This window comes from Canis lupus, chromosome 20 (genome assembly GCF_048164855.1).
Source record: "Canis lupus baileyi chromosome 20, mCanLup2.hap1, whole genome shotgun sequence".
NCBI classification, from domain to species: domain Eukaryota; kingdom Metazoa; phylum Chordata; class Mammalia; order Carnivora; family Canidae; genus Canis; species Canis lupus.
In genome coordinates this window covers 18,583,068-18,596,140 of record NC_132857.1, presented here as the reverse complement: position 1 = coordinate 18,596,140, position 13,073 = coordinate 18,583,068, and the positions used below count along the sequence as shown (strand labels likewise).

The 13,073-nt window shown below is 37.4% G+C and overlaps 1 long non-coding RNA gene across 1 annotated transcript in view; it reads left to right on the top strand.

The window, feature by feature from the left end:
- The window catches only part of LOC140611708 (uncharacterized), a 159,320-nt gene that overhangs the window by 80,874 nt on the left and 65,373 nt on the right, over positions 1 to 13,073 (top strand). The window contains exon 5 of the long non-coding RNA XR_012012854.1: positions 5,735 to 5,850. This is a non-coding gene — a long non-coding RNA (uncharacterized lncRNA). The remainder of the gene's footprint in view (positions 1 to 5,734; positions 5,851 to 13,073) is intronic.

Sequence of the window (13,073 nt, the reverse complement as noted above, 5' to 3'; positions counted from 1 at the left end):
TTGTAGTCCCTCTTTATTTCAGTCTTTTTTGTGCTTTTTGATCTTCCAGTTAGCTGGATCTCAAAATATCAATGAAATCTTTCCCTGGCAAAAAAAAAAAAAAAAAAGAAATCTTTCCCTGGCAATGTCAACAACTCCTACTCTCTTCCTGACCCTCTCATTCCCTCTGTTTTTTGTTTTTCTTCTGTTCTAGTACTTTAGTAGTGTTTCCTGTAGTAGATCTATGTAGGCTTGCATCAGCCTGTAACCATGAGTTCTGAGAGGACAGTCACAGCATCTGTCATTACATTAAATTTTTTGCTGCAGGGCCTAGTAAAGTTAACTTGCATTATATAGGTGCTCAGTAAGTATTGGGTGAATATATAATTTAATAATGGGAGTGGCCTAATAAAGCCTGTGTAGATGAACAAATAATGACCTCAAAAGCAATTCAGAGATGTTCTTGTTTGAAAAGAATTGAGTAGGTGATATGGTTTAGACATTATATCATCTAAAGACTCAATTTCCTATGGCAACTAATGTGGGGTTAAGAGGACATTCTGTGTAGTTCAGCAATTTGAGGGAAGCCACAGCTGGATAGAGGAAAGAAATGAGTGTTTGGAAGGGCCAGGGGAACAAGATAGGAAATCCTCAAAGGCAGCTGTTCACTTGTACTCCTGGAAAGAGTGGGGGATTGGAGGGAGGAGAAGTCTACTGTTGTAAATAACTCAACTTGCCAACCACTCATTGAGCTAGCCACAGTGTCTGTGTGGGAAGAGTAATTTCTGATAAAAATAGAGGAGAACTTTCTCTTCTTTTTCTTTTCTTTCTCTTTCTTTCTCTCTTTTTTTAAGTTCAAGTACTTTAAAAGAAATTGTGGGAAGATTTAATCATAGGGTAGTTCTTTCTTTTCTGAAAGAAGGAAAAGACATTTCAATTTTAAATTCAGGGGGTTGAAATGATTATGTCATTTCAGCTAGAGTAGAGCATGTCAACAAGTGGACATGTTTTCATTGTGGAAAGTATGACTTGAAGATGTAACATTTTAAATTAAAAAAAGCAAATGATTTCTGTTGTGGGTTTTCTTTCCTCCACAGGGACACTTAGAACTTAGCTGCATTTAGAAATATAAACTAAAAATATCAGGCATTCATTCCTGTCTTAGAAATAGAAATCTTATTATGTGGGTTGGATTTCTTAATATGGTTAAGATATACTGAAAACAGAACAAAGGTTGTCCCTTCAGAGACAAACTTTGCTTAGAGGTATTCTGAAAGATTAGCCTGCTGATTTATTTAAATATTTATGTTTTAATTATGGGAGTTAGTAAATAAAAAGACGTGTTGACTACTACTAAGGTTCTTGATTTCTTTCTTTCTTTTTTTTTTGGTTCTTGATTTCTAGTTCAGTGCCTTATTTATCATGAAAATATCCTTTATAGTTCTTTATACCTAATAAACATTTGATAGAGATGTGCTGAATAAATGAATTTTAAAATATTTGGAGTGAAAGTGTTCATTAATTACTTAATGATGATATTAGCCACCAATAAGTACTAAATAATGATAATAAAGGTGTTGTTTATTAATTATATTAATATAGAAATTAGAAGTATAAAAATAATGATATATACTGGTCTTTTTAAACCCAACATTATTCCACTGTTTAATTAAACTGTAGTTTGTATAATATAACAATATTCAGAACAGTGTCATCCATAGAGAAATCAGACAGATTAACTCTGCCCAAATATGAATAAACATTCAGAACCATGAAGCTGTAGAGGTTATTAGCTCTGAATAAAAAGTGTTGAATAAACAAACTTCTGGTCAGAGTAATTGGTTGCTTTCTTTATTTAACTAATTAAAAGATACAGCTAAGTAGAAATTTACTTTGCTAACAAGGGACATTTTCCAAAGTGATTTTGCCACTTGCTCCGTCATGACTTTAGGCAAATTCTTTTCTTTTGCAGCCAAGCCTTTCATGCATGTCATTATTATTTTTTTTCTTTAGATGTAAGGACATGTGTATGCACATAAAGTAACATGTTGATTGTAGCTTCCTTCTAGATGTGCAAAGTTATTTTTTCCTATAACAGAATTTTCCTTTATAAACCAAGATGCTTTGTTATTAGTAACAAGTTATTTAGGCCTCATAGCCAATGGTACTTACTACCCTTGCAACATGTTGGAAAACAGCACAGATTTCAATGTTTTTAACATAGACATTTCAGGAGAATTAAAATCAATTTTCTTTCTTTTTTCCATGATATTTGTTTTCAGGGAAGCCATTTTGTTTTTTTGTTGAGGGGTGTGTGTGTCGGATTGCTTCACTTAATACATGGTTTCAATTCAGAGTTGTTCCCTTGAGTAATCTTGATCTTCCCACTCAGGGAGGCTGGATTCTGACCCCCTGGATTCCAATTCCTGTTGTGCCATTTATTACCGGCGTGGCTTCAGGATAGCAGTTCTGTTATTCAACCTCAGTGAGCCTCAGTTTCCTTATGTGTAAAATGGGCAAAACAATAGTAGGGCTATTGTAGGATTGAATGAGATAGCATTAAGGCCCTTCAGATGGTACCTAGAGTAGAACATTGTAAGCATTCACTGAAGGTTGTTGATTATTACAGCTGGACTTTGTATTTCTTCTCCTTTGTTCAGCCTTACTTTTTATGTTTTTCTTCTTCTCAGGTCAACTCTTTCACTTAACTTTTCCCAATGTATTTGTTTTTCCTCTTTTGGTGAATTTATTTTATATACATGAACATAGTTTATAAAATAATGGGACTGGTTCCCAGGAGATATTTTTTGAATAGAACTCAGTATTATTATGCTTCCTACCTTATGTATGGAAATCACTTATTTAATCATGAAAACAATATTTTACATGTGAAATACACCTAGATATTTTTACAATGATTCCTCTTTTAATGATTCCTGTGTTGCTGTATGTGTTTCTGGATATTCATTACCTTGCCTTTGCAAATTTCATGTATACCCCTACATGTACCTGCTTCTTTGCTCCTGCAGAGTCTTCTTTCTCTGGTTTCTACCTACCCGTATATTCCCCCTTGCCCTGTATTAGAATGCATTTTCTTCTAATATTGCTTCTATGTGACACTCATTAGCTTTCTATTCTGTATCCCAGATATCCTATGTTCAATCCAATGAGGCCGATAAAAGAGCAGAGTTAACATTTATTCAAATATGGCAGCAGAAAGAGAAAGAACAAGTTGATACTTCTCCTCAATGCACCCCCACCCCCCCACCTCCACTTCCCCAGTGTTTTCCGAAGCAATAGATTCACAACTGTCTTGTATGCTGGTGACAAGAGAGGAACAGTGAAGGGACTGGAGAAATTTTGCTTTCTAGGTACTTCCCAGTACTCATTGGATAGCATCCAAGCTCCCAACAGGGTGCACGTGTTTTCGGAGGCTGGGCCCATATAGCCTCTTTGACTTTAGCTTTTAAAATGTATACCCTCATATAATTTAAAATTTATATCCTGGTAATACTAAATGGCTTGCAGTTGCAAAGACACATGTGTCTTTGTTCACACCCTTTTGTAATTTGGAATGTTCCTTTGCCCATCTTCACCCGGCTGACTGCAAGACTCCAACCCATCTTTCAAAGCTCAGGCCAGGGACTGTCTCTGCTGGGAAGCCTTCTAGGACAGCCTTTCCATTCTTCATATGGTACCAAATGCCCTCTTTCCCTCGGATGCCATTGCACGCTGTGAATAGCTCTGTCATTATGTCCTTTCTTAATTTGGAATGATCTGTTTATGGGTCTGTTTTCTCTGCTGAATTAAATTCCATGACAGCAAGGGCCAGATAGTATTCAATTCTGTATCCCCACCATGGAGCATGGTGTGTGGTGCAGTGTATGCAACTAGAGTTATTTGTAGAACTCTTAAACTGACCTCACCGGGATCCACAGAGACAGTGATGAAGTAATTCTTACTTCCTTTCATGGGGCTTGCCTAATAATGGCCTCAGCATTGGAATTCCTTCCAGACAACTTAACCAGCCGGATAATCTAACCCGTCTCCGATTTGTGGTCTTATTCCAGAAGTGACTGTGTTTTCTAACTTGGGATTCGTAGCTTTACATTATTTGTAGACTTTTTTCTTATGTTGTAATATAGCTTGTTTGCCAACAGCATGTATTTCCCATTTAGTCATTTGTTCTACAGATCACTTATTAAGATGATGGACTTTCTAAACACATGAGACAAATGCCTATGAAATGCCTGAAACAAAATGGGCCATGTGGCAGATTTTCTCATAGAAGAAACCCGTAGGCACGTAATAGGATGCCTCTCACTACAAAACAAACAAGCAATTACCTGAGCCGCTTCCTGTGAGAAACTCAGCATCCTACCACCCATGGTGATGACTCCTGTGAGTTTTTTGGAGGGGTTGCATCATTCTAAGGAAATTCATTCATATGTTTTTCAACAAGAGCACATTTTATTTTCTTGGACAGAAAACAAACTATATGTCTTTGTTCAAGTTTACTTTCCTCTTTCTATTTTGCCTCTTGTTTTTTAAAAATGAATATTGAAAATGCAATTTTGAAAGGTAGTAGGAAAGACTGAATGGTGGTTGTCATAGGCTGATAAGTGGGGAGCAAACTGGGCTCAAGAAACATCTGGAATGTTTGTGATGTGGTAGTTGCTTACATTGTCTTCTTCTTGGCCTCAACATTAATCAGTGACTTCTAGAATTAAATTGGGGATATATTTAAATCACAGATGCTTATTAAGTCTGATACCAATCATATTTGATGAATCTGCTCTTGGATTTTCTCTCTGCATTACAATGACCTCTTCCTTTCTTATATTAATTTAAAGTTTTCAAAAATACTATGAAAATGGAACCTTAGAATAATTTATATTTGGAAATATTACTGAGAATAGATTTTACAAATACATCAAGTGAGATGATAGGTATATTTAGCTCTAGTAGATAAAAATCTATTGTGTGAAATGATAAGTCAATGTAATTTTTAGAGTGTCAGGAGTTCTGATTTTGCTTTATTTATTTATTTATTTATTTATACTTTATATTAGATGAAATACTAGTCATTTTGTAGTTTGTATCTACTGGAACTTCAGGCTCAACTTTCTAGCATCAGCTTCTTCATGTAAATTTATCAATTCATCTTGAACTCTTTGTAGAAAATCATTTATTTGAATTTAAATGCTCGAGTTTTAGTTTTCACTGAAAACTGATGTGTTTATTATGTTAGCAAGTTTAACTTAAATAGTTTCATGAAATTTGAGGTTGTAAAAGAAATACAGATTAGAGACAAATTGTGGGGTATTATGCACTTTCCATCTGGAAATTACTATAAGATTTTGATAGGAAGTCTTTAAAGTTTCATTTCATAAATAATAGTTTTTCAAGTAGTTATAGAAAACTACCTTATTAATGCTAAGAAGAAAACGCCTTCAGGGGTCTGTGATTATTAGTTATTATTCTCTATTACATGGCTTATTTCTCATAGTCTTGACGTTCAGTGGTAGAAATAAAATGAGATCCCTTAGCTGTGAGGTTAGATACCAACAAAGACTCATTTTCTGCCCACTGCTCATAGAGATTAAGAGGCAAAATTTTACTTCGAAAGCTGTGGTCTGATGGCAATGGGGTGTTTAGAAATCGCAACTTTGAATTTAAAGTTGGAGATGGTTGAGTTGGCATTTCTGTCCGATGTGGTTGAGTATCTGAAAGCAGTTCCACATTTCTTTATCAGGAAGCCAGGCTGACTTGTGATGAAAGATGATGAAGACAAATCCTAAACAGGGCTTCCTGTTTGCTTAAACCTCCAACCCAAGAGAAAATCGCTTCCAGTTTCCCTGGACAATCATGGTAATATATTTTCTTTTCAGATTGTTAACAGACTGTTCGGCTTGTACTTGGCATTTCAATCATAGGGAAAAAGGTGAAGCCCAAAAGACTGAATTTTCATTAGGAATCTGAAATTGGATGACCTTTGAAATTAACCTCTGCTTCTCCTCCTCTTCTCTTTAGTAAATATATTATTCGATAATTCATATTAATTGATTTTCTGCTCCATGGACAGGATTAAGATAGTTACTGTGATGGATATAAAAGAAGAAAATGTAGCTTCTGTCCTCAGAGCTCAGAGCTCACTGTTACTAAAAAAAAAAAAAAAAAAAAAAAAATCAGGTCAGAATACAGATGTTTCAATTGAAAGATGGTAACTACTCTGAAAAAATGATTAGATTGTCCCTTTTAAGATGAATACTGTTCAAAATGGGATTTTTAATTTTGTGAATGATTTTTGGGATATAAAAAGGAGGAAAGAGAAGAAGTGGAGTTGGGGAAGAGAGCAAACTTTGTGGAAAGACTTAGAATTTTCCTAGAATTCTGGGATATCCAAACCATGTTTGGGCAGGGGATGAAAAACATAAGAAATTGATCTCAGCTTTATTTATGCAAGAAAAATTTGTTTTAAAGAGTTTGGCTGAAGATCACTATTATACTTTATGAACTGGTTTGACTGTTACTAATTTCTTCCCGGTATTCCTTATTTTAGAATATTAACCTTATGACCAGTGTTAAACATAAACCTTATGACCAGTTTTAACATTTTTTTTTAAAAAGGAAGAATGGCAAAATTTGATACTTAGAATAACTGATATTTAGAAAGATGAAATTATGTTAAAATAGTAAAGTAAGTTCTATAAACAATACAAGTAATTATAGTACCTTCCTGTTACACTAACTCATGTTAGCAAACATGGATTGAACATTTACTTCACTGACTGCCTTGCTAATTGCTGTACCTGCATTTCCTCATTTACCTCTGGGAATAGGGGTAAATACGTGGGATACATTTTATAGAAGAAGAAATTGGGACAAAGGTGAAGCAGTTTTTCCATAATCAACCTCAGTGTCCATACTTTACATTTCTACTCAAGTCTTTGCTTCTAAAGAACATTTTGACCTTTTTCTTGCTTTCTAAGCTTTTATCTGCTTTCATTTCTTTTTTCTTTTCTCATTCCTATCGTCTAATTTTCTCCCTTTATGTCTTAATCCCTCTTCCATTTTCTTATAGCATATCCCTGGTCTGTCATGGATTCTTTTTGTTTGACAGCCCACTGAATACCTCTTGTTGCTGTTGTGCTCGAAATCAAATGTGCGGATGATAGCCTTTTTTTTTTTTACTTTTACAGTCTGATGTAGATATGAATATGCCAGATACATACATGTGTTTTGTTTGATTAGAAGTTGAAGTACATGCCAACAGAGGCCTGATGTAATTCTTTTTCATGAAAGGGGCAGAAAGGATTCGAAAGAATAAGAGATTTATCGTTTAACACATTCATCTATACACACATATACGCACACAGTTGTTTTTCTTGGGAAGCAAATGATAGAGACTCTGCCCATAAAACATGAGCAGCATGTTTGGTCATCCTGTAAGGAAGCCCAGCAAATTCTTCCTACCACAAGTTAATTGTCTATTAGAATACAAGGGTTTCACGTTCTTTCCATCAACTCGCATCAATCCCTGACATCTACTGTGGCAGAAATCTGAATTCTTAGCCTGTTGAAATGTACAGATAGTCTTTCAGAAAATTCAATTTAGAATATGGCACTATCTTTACAATTTGGAATGCCAGTGGAATTTGGACATAATCAATTAGATAGGCCCTTTAACTAAGATGTTCTTGTAGAGTACCCGTTGTCCTGTACGATGCTCGTTATTTTTAGATGGAGCTATGATCAGGATAAAGGCCAGGCTGCCACTGGAGAGAAGCAATTTTATTGGATAGTTATGTTTTGAGTGGCCATACAGGTAATTGAAAGATGGATTGCCCTGATCAGATAAAACCAAAATAATCTCAAATTGCTCTGTCTTCTCAGTGCTTTCAAACCTTGTTATTTCAATGATTACAAAACAGTTTGGCATGCATGAATTCTTTGACAATGTTTGGATTCTCAAATTATAAAAATAAATGTTTTTACATCATGCCTGACCCTTGCTAGTTAGTCATTAATGGTTTCGCCCAATATGGAATTCTGAGTCTCATCTACATAATGAGTTAAAGAGGCTAAAAAATGTATAAGAATATATTTTAATTGAATAGTAAGCAATATGTAATGCCATATATTCATAAGAGATGATGCAACAGAAGTGGTTATTTTTTTTTTTTTTGACTTATGTTCTGTTGTCTTCCCTGAGCAGTTTATGAGTCAAGGGGCAGGGTTAGGGCCCATAGGTGGGGTTATAAGCCATCACCATCATGTTTTTTTAATATAGCTAAGCTTCTGTCAATGTTTTTGCATATCAAGGTCCATACACAATTTTACTGAAAAACAAAAAACAAAAAACAAAAACCCTGGGGCAGCCCAGGTGGCTCAGCGGTTGAGCGCCACCATTAGCCCAGCGCATGACCCTGGAGACCTGGGATTGAGTCCCGCATCAGGCTCCCTGCATGGAGCCTGCTTCTCCCTCTGCCTGTGTCTCTGCCTCTCTCTCTCTCTCTCTGTGTCTCATGAATAAATAAATAAAATCTTAAAAAAAAAATCCTGCAGCTAAAATTGTTTAAAAATTCACGGTAGTAAATTAATATTTGATACTATGAAAAATGTCCACTTTATATGACCTGGAAAAAAAAAGCTGATTATAAATCTGGAAGATGGAAGCAGTACTGGAAAAAAAAAAAAAGGCAGGGGGTGGCAGCTGGGGGAGTGAAGCAAATCAAAACAAAGAAAACTCAAAAAACCCCCAAAAGCTGAATATATTTACAAGATTGTTTTGTGTAATCTACAAACTGAAAGAAAAAGACACAAAAAATGTGAATAACATGTTTGTACTGCTTCATTTGGCCAAGCTATTAAGGATTACAGGAAGAGAATGTGCTATTGCTTAAGATGATGAGAAATTTATATTAAAAAAGAAATACTGCCCGTAGCAGGAAGGGGAAATTGTCCCATTAATTACCTGGTTATCTTATCAGGGCTCTAATTTTGGGGGTTTCTTGGAATGCAGGGCTGACTTCAGGAGCAGAGCTCCGAGCTGCTGGGGCAGTGTATCCGAGCTGAGTGGTTTGCGGTATTTGTGTTCACTCTGCGTTCAGGCTTCAGAGAAGGAGCATTGGCCCCCCGGAGGTTGGGCGCCCTTGAGGGTGAGAGGGCCCTGCTTGTGGCAGAGGGGGTGGGAGGGTAGGAGTGGGGATGTGTGTGGGGGGGCAGGGGGTTGAAGGGGTTGGGGAGTGCCCCCAGCACACTCGGGCCAGGGAAGGGGTCCTGTGTCCATCCTCTGGGTCAGGGCGGTGTCCGACTGGACACCCCTTCAATAGAGCAAGTCCTCAAATCCAGAATCACCCGAAGGCAACAGGGCAGAAATGAGACTGGCTGAAGCCACTTCCTTCGCAGGTAGTTGAATGATGCTGGTTCTAAGTGTTTGAGGGCCTTTGCTTCAGTCCGTGAGATTACAGGGTGGTTACCTCTCAGGCGGTAGAGGTTATTCTCTTTATCTTTCTTTTGTAGAAATAAGCATGTAGAAATTTTGTAGTTCTAGTAAAGCATCCATATAGTCTCTGCTCAAAAAGAAAATCAAAGAATGCTAAAATGCAACATGGTGTATGTAATTCAAAATATTTATGTTCCTTTGGACCTCCAGAAAACAAATTATTGTGTGGAGAATATTTATCTTCCCAATTTGAGTGCAAGTTTAAACTTTAATCCCATTATTCTTGGCCCTCGAATCGCGGGGCTCAAAATCGAATTTCTATTTCTTTTTTCCCCCCAAACTATGGTATTTGTGGATTTAATTTATACAACTTCTGAATGATGCAACTGGTTGCCCAAATTGATACAATTAATTACAACAATTTTTAAATATCTCATAAACCTTCTGATCTTAGAGGATGAGGCTTTAAGAGTATCTAGGTAAATGGCTAGCAAGGAAATTAACCCATATATCACAATAATAATGAGCATGTAAATAAAAATAGTAATACCAAAATAATAATAAAAATACAATAAATTTTATTTATTTATTTATTTTCTTTCTTTTTTTTAAATAAATTTATTTTTTATTGGTGTTCAATTTGCCAACATATAGAATAACACCCAGTGCTCATCCCGTCAAGTGCCCACCTCAGTGCCCGTCACCCAGTCACCCCCACCCCCTGTCTACTTCCCCTTCCACCACCCCTAGTTCGTTTCCCAGACTTAGGAGTCTTTCATGTTCTGTCTCCCTTTCTGATATTTCCCACTCATTTTTTCTCCTTTCTCCTTTATTCCTTTTCACTATTTTTTATATTCCCTGAATGAATGAGACCATATAATGTTTGTCCTTCTCTGATTGACTTATTTCACTCAACATAATACCCTCCAGGTCCATCCACCTCAAAGCAAATAGTGGGTATTTGTCGTTTCTAATGGCTGAGTAATATTCCATTGTATACATAAAACCACATCTTTATCCATTCATCTTTCGATGGACACCGAGGCTCCTCCCACAGTTTGGCTTACAATAAATTTTATAATCTTGCAAATACTACCCCTTTTTGAGTTCACAAAAACATATATATGAAATATGATGCTGACACAGCCTTTCTGTGCCAATATTTCAACACCAATAAAAATTGCAATCAAATTTTCCCCACAACCATTGTACAGGATCACCTGCCTTTTCTTAGATGTTTATGTTTTAGAAAACCGACATAAAATTGGTATCAAGCAATCCTGGTAAGCAGGATTTGTGATCCATTTAACAAAATCTATACTGGAAGAACTGTTTACACTGGATGACTCCTTGATGTTGCTGGCCGCTGAAGTGGGCGTGACTGCCAGCTGATAGTAAATGTGATACATTTTATATGAATTTTATATGATTTCACACACATTCCCTCATTTCAGTCACATGTAAACCCTGTGAGATAGATGGGGCCCAAATTAGACATTTTTACACATGTGAGGAAAATGAGATCTGACCAAGTTAGGCAATTTGACCCCGGTCAACATGTCCAAGAGTCATGTAGAGTTAGGAGAGGACCAGGTTATCGGGCTCGTCTCGCACGCATACTGCCACTCAAGCTTCCTCTTCTCGAGCTCTTGCCCTCCTGTCCTTGCTCTTAGCAGCGATGCTGTGCCCTGCAGCCCAGGGCCAGCTCTGCATCCTTCTCCTTTAGTCCCAAGTCAGGTGGGCAGTAATGCGAACTCCTCTTCATAGACAAAGTTAAGAATCCTTTCTTTCCTGAGCTGCTTGTCTTCAGACAGGGAAGCTGAGTTCCAGGTGCAAAAGCAGAGCTGGGCTGCGGGCTGAGCATTCCTTCTGCTTCACGTTGGTTGACATCAGTGTGGCAAAGGGAAAATGCTACTTAAAAACGCAGCTGATTATTGCTACATCTGCCCCCAAACGAGGGGAACACTAGCTAACTGGAAGTGGTGGCTTTATATTTAGAAAACTCCTTTTTGTGCCCTTTGCATGAAAAGGCCAGCCCTCCGTTCCCCTCCTTGGACTGCAGTGGTGCCATAAGGTCTGAGCAGCAAGAGAGCTGGGATCAGAATGACCTGTGGGCTAAGGTGGCCGAGTGCTTCTAATGGGAGGGTGTGTTGTGATGGCTATTAAAAGTGTTGGGAGACCTCCACCATTGTTTAAGTGAAGTTTCACAACTCTGCTAAAGAGATCCTCCCGTGAGGATCTTTGAGTGGTGTCTGTAGTGTCTGCAGGGAGAAGAACTGAAGAGAGGGGTTGGTGGCTCACATCTGAATCTGCATTGGAAAAATGGAAATAACAGCTGCTAGAAGTTAGAGTGAATTCTAGATTTCGGTGGGAAGGAGAAAATTGATGTAGTGCATAGGGCATAAGCCACAGCAGATCTGTAGGGATCTTGGGCAGGGCAACAGACTGACCATTTGATGCCAATCTGCCAATTTGATGGGCATCTCAAATGTTATGCTGACTTCGATTGACTTCTTGCTTACACACAAAAAAAACTGAAAAGTCATTACTGATTACTCTTGAGAAACCTGAGAAGAGGACATGGCCGGTGAAGTATCCTGAGAAGGTTCTTAGATTTATTTTACTGTGGAAACCAAGAAACTGTAAACATCAGTTGGGTCAGCCTTCCTTTTTTCTTTCTCCTTCCCTCCCTTTTTTGCATTAAGGGAATCTAAGCCTAGATCATTGTCCAATGTAGCCAAGGCCAGATGGCCTGTGAGTGCTCACAGATGTAGGACTAGAATGCCACTGTGGATTCAGAATCAGAAGCCCTGGTTCTGGATTATACTTTTTTCTTGTCTTCCTTACCTTCATGAACTTCAGTGGCCTCTCTGGTAAAATGGGGAAAGCAAAATCATATTTGGGTATGATTTGGGGGTATTTGGGGGACCAGATAAGATTTGAAAACTGTCAAGGAATGTTAAAATGTTTTACTGGTTTATTTAGGAGGTTATTTATGGTGTTATTATATGGAGAGGATTCTTCTGGCTTTTTTGAAAAAGTCTGAAAACTGTAGCAGTGGTATAATGGAAGTGACTTCATTGTTCCTTGTGCGTGTGAGGATGCAGATCGAGGCAATGGGGCAGGTAGTGAACTTTATAGAGTGTCTTCTGGGACAGTGATCTTCTTGTGTTCTTGGTAAGCCTTCTGAATGATATTGCTTTGGCTTTTACACTTTCTTATCTTTCTTTTTTTTTTTCCTTGAAAGAATTAGAATGAAATGTAAAAATTCTCATTTTCCCTTAAGGAAGTTAAGGGTATTTCTTATAAATCAAGAAGTTCAGACACACCATCCATGGCAGCTTGAGGTAAACTCCTATTGTGTTTAATTGTGCCTTTTGAAAGTCAAATTCCGGAGGATTCTTGGTACAGTGAGTCATGAGGAATATTAGGGACATTGCATGCTCCTAGGCTGGAAGGGCTGTCATGGCCACTTACTACCTCATCTCCCCTTGTCTCCCATTATGGCTGCACAGTACTCGTGGGAGAAAGTTCTAGGGGTTGGAGGGAAGGAGAAAGAGATTAAGGAATATAAATCGATATGGTATCATTCCTATAAGAAAAATAATCAGCTTCACTTTCATCTTCCTGTAGCACTTTTGTATTT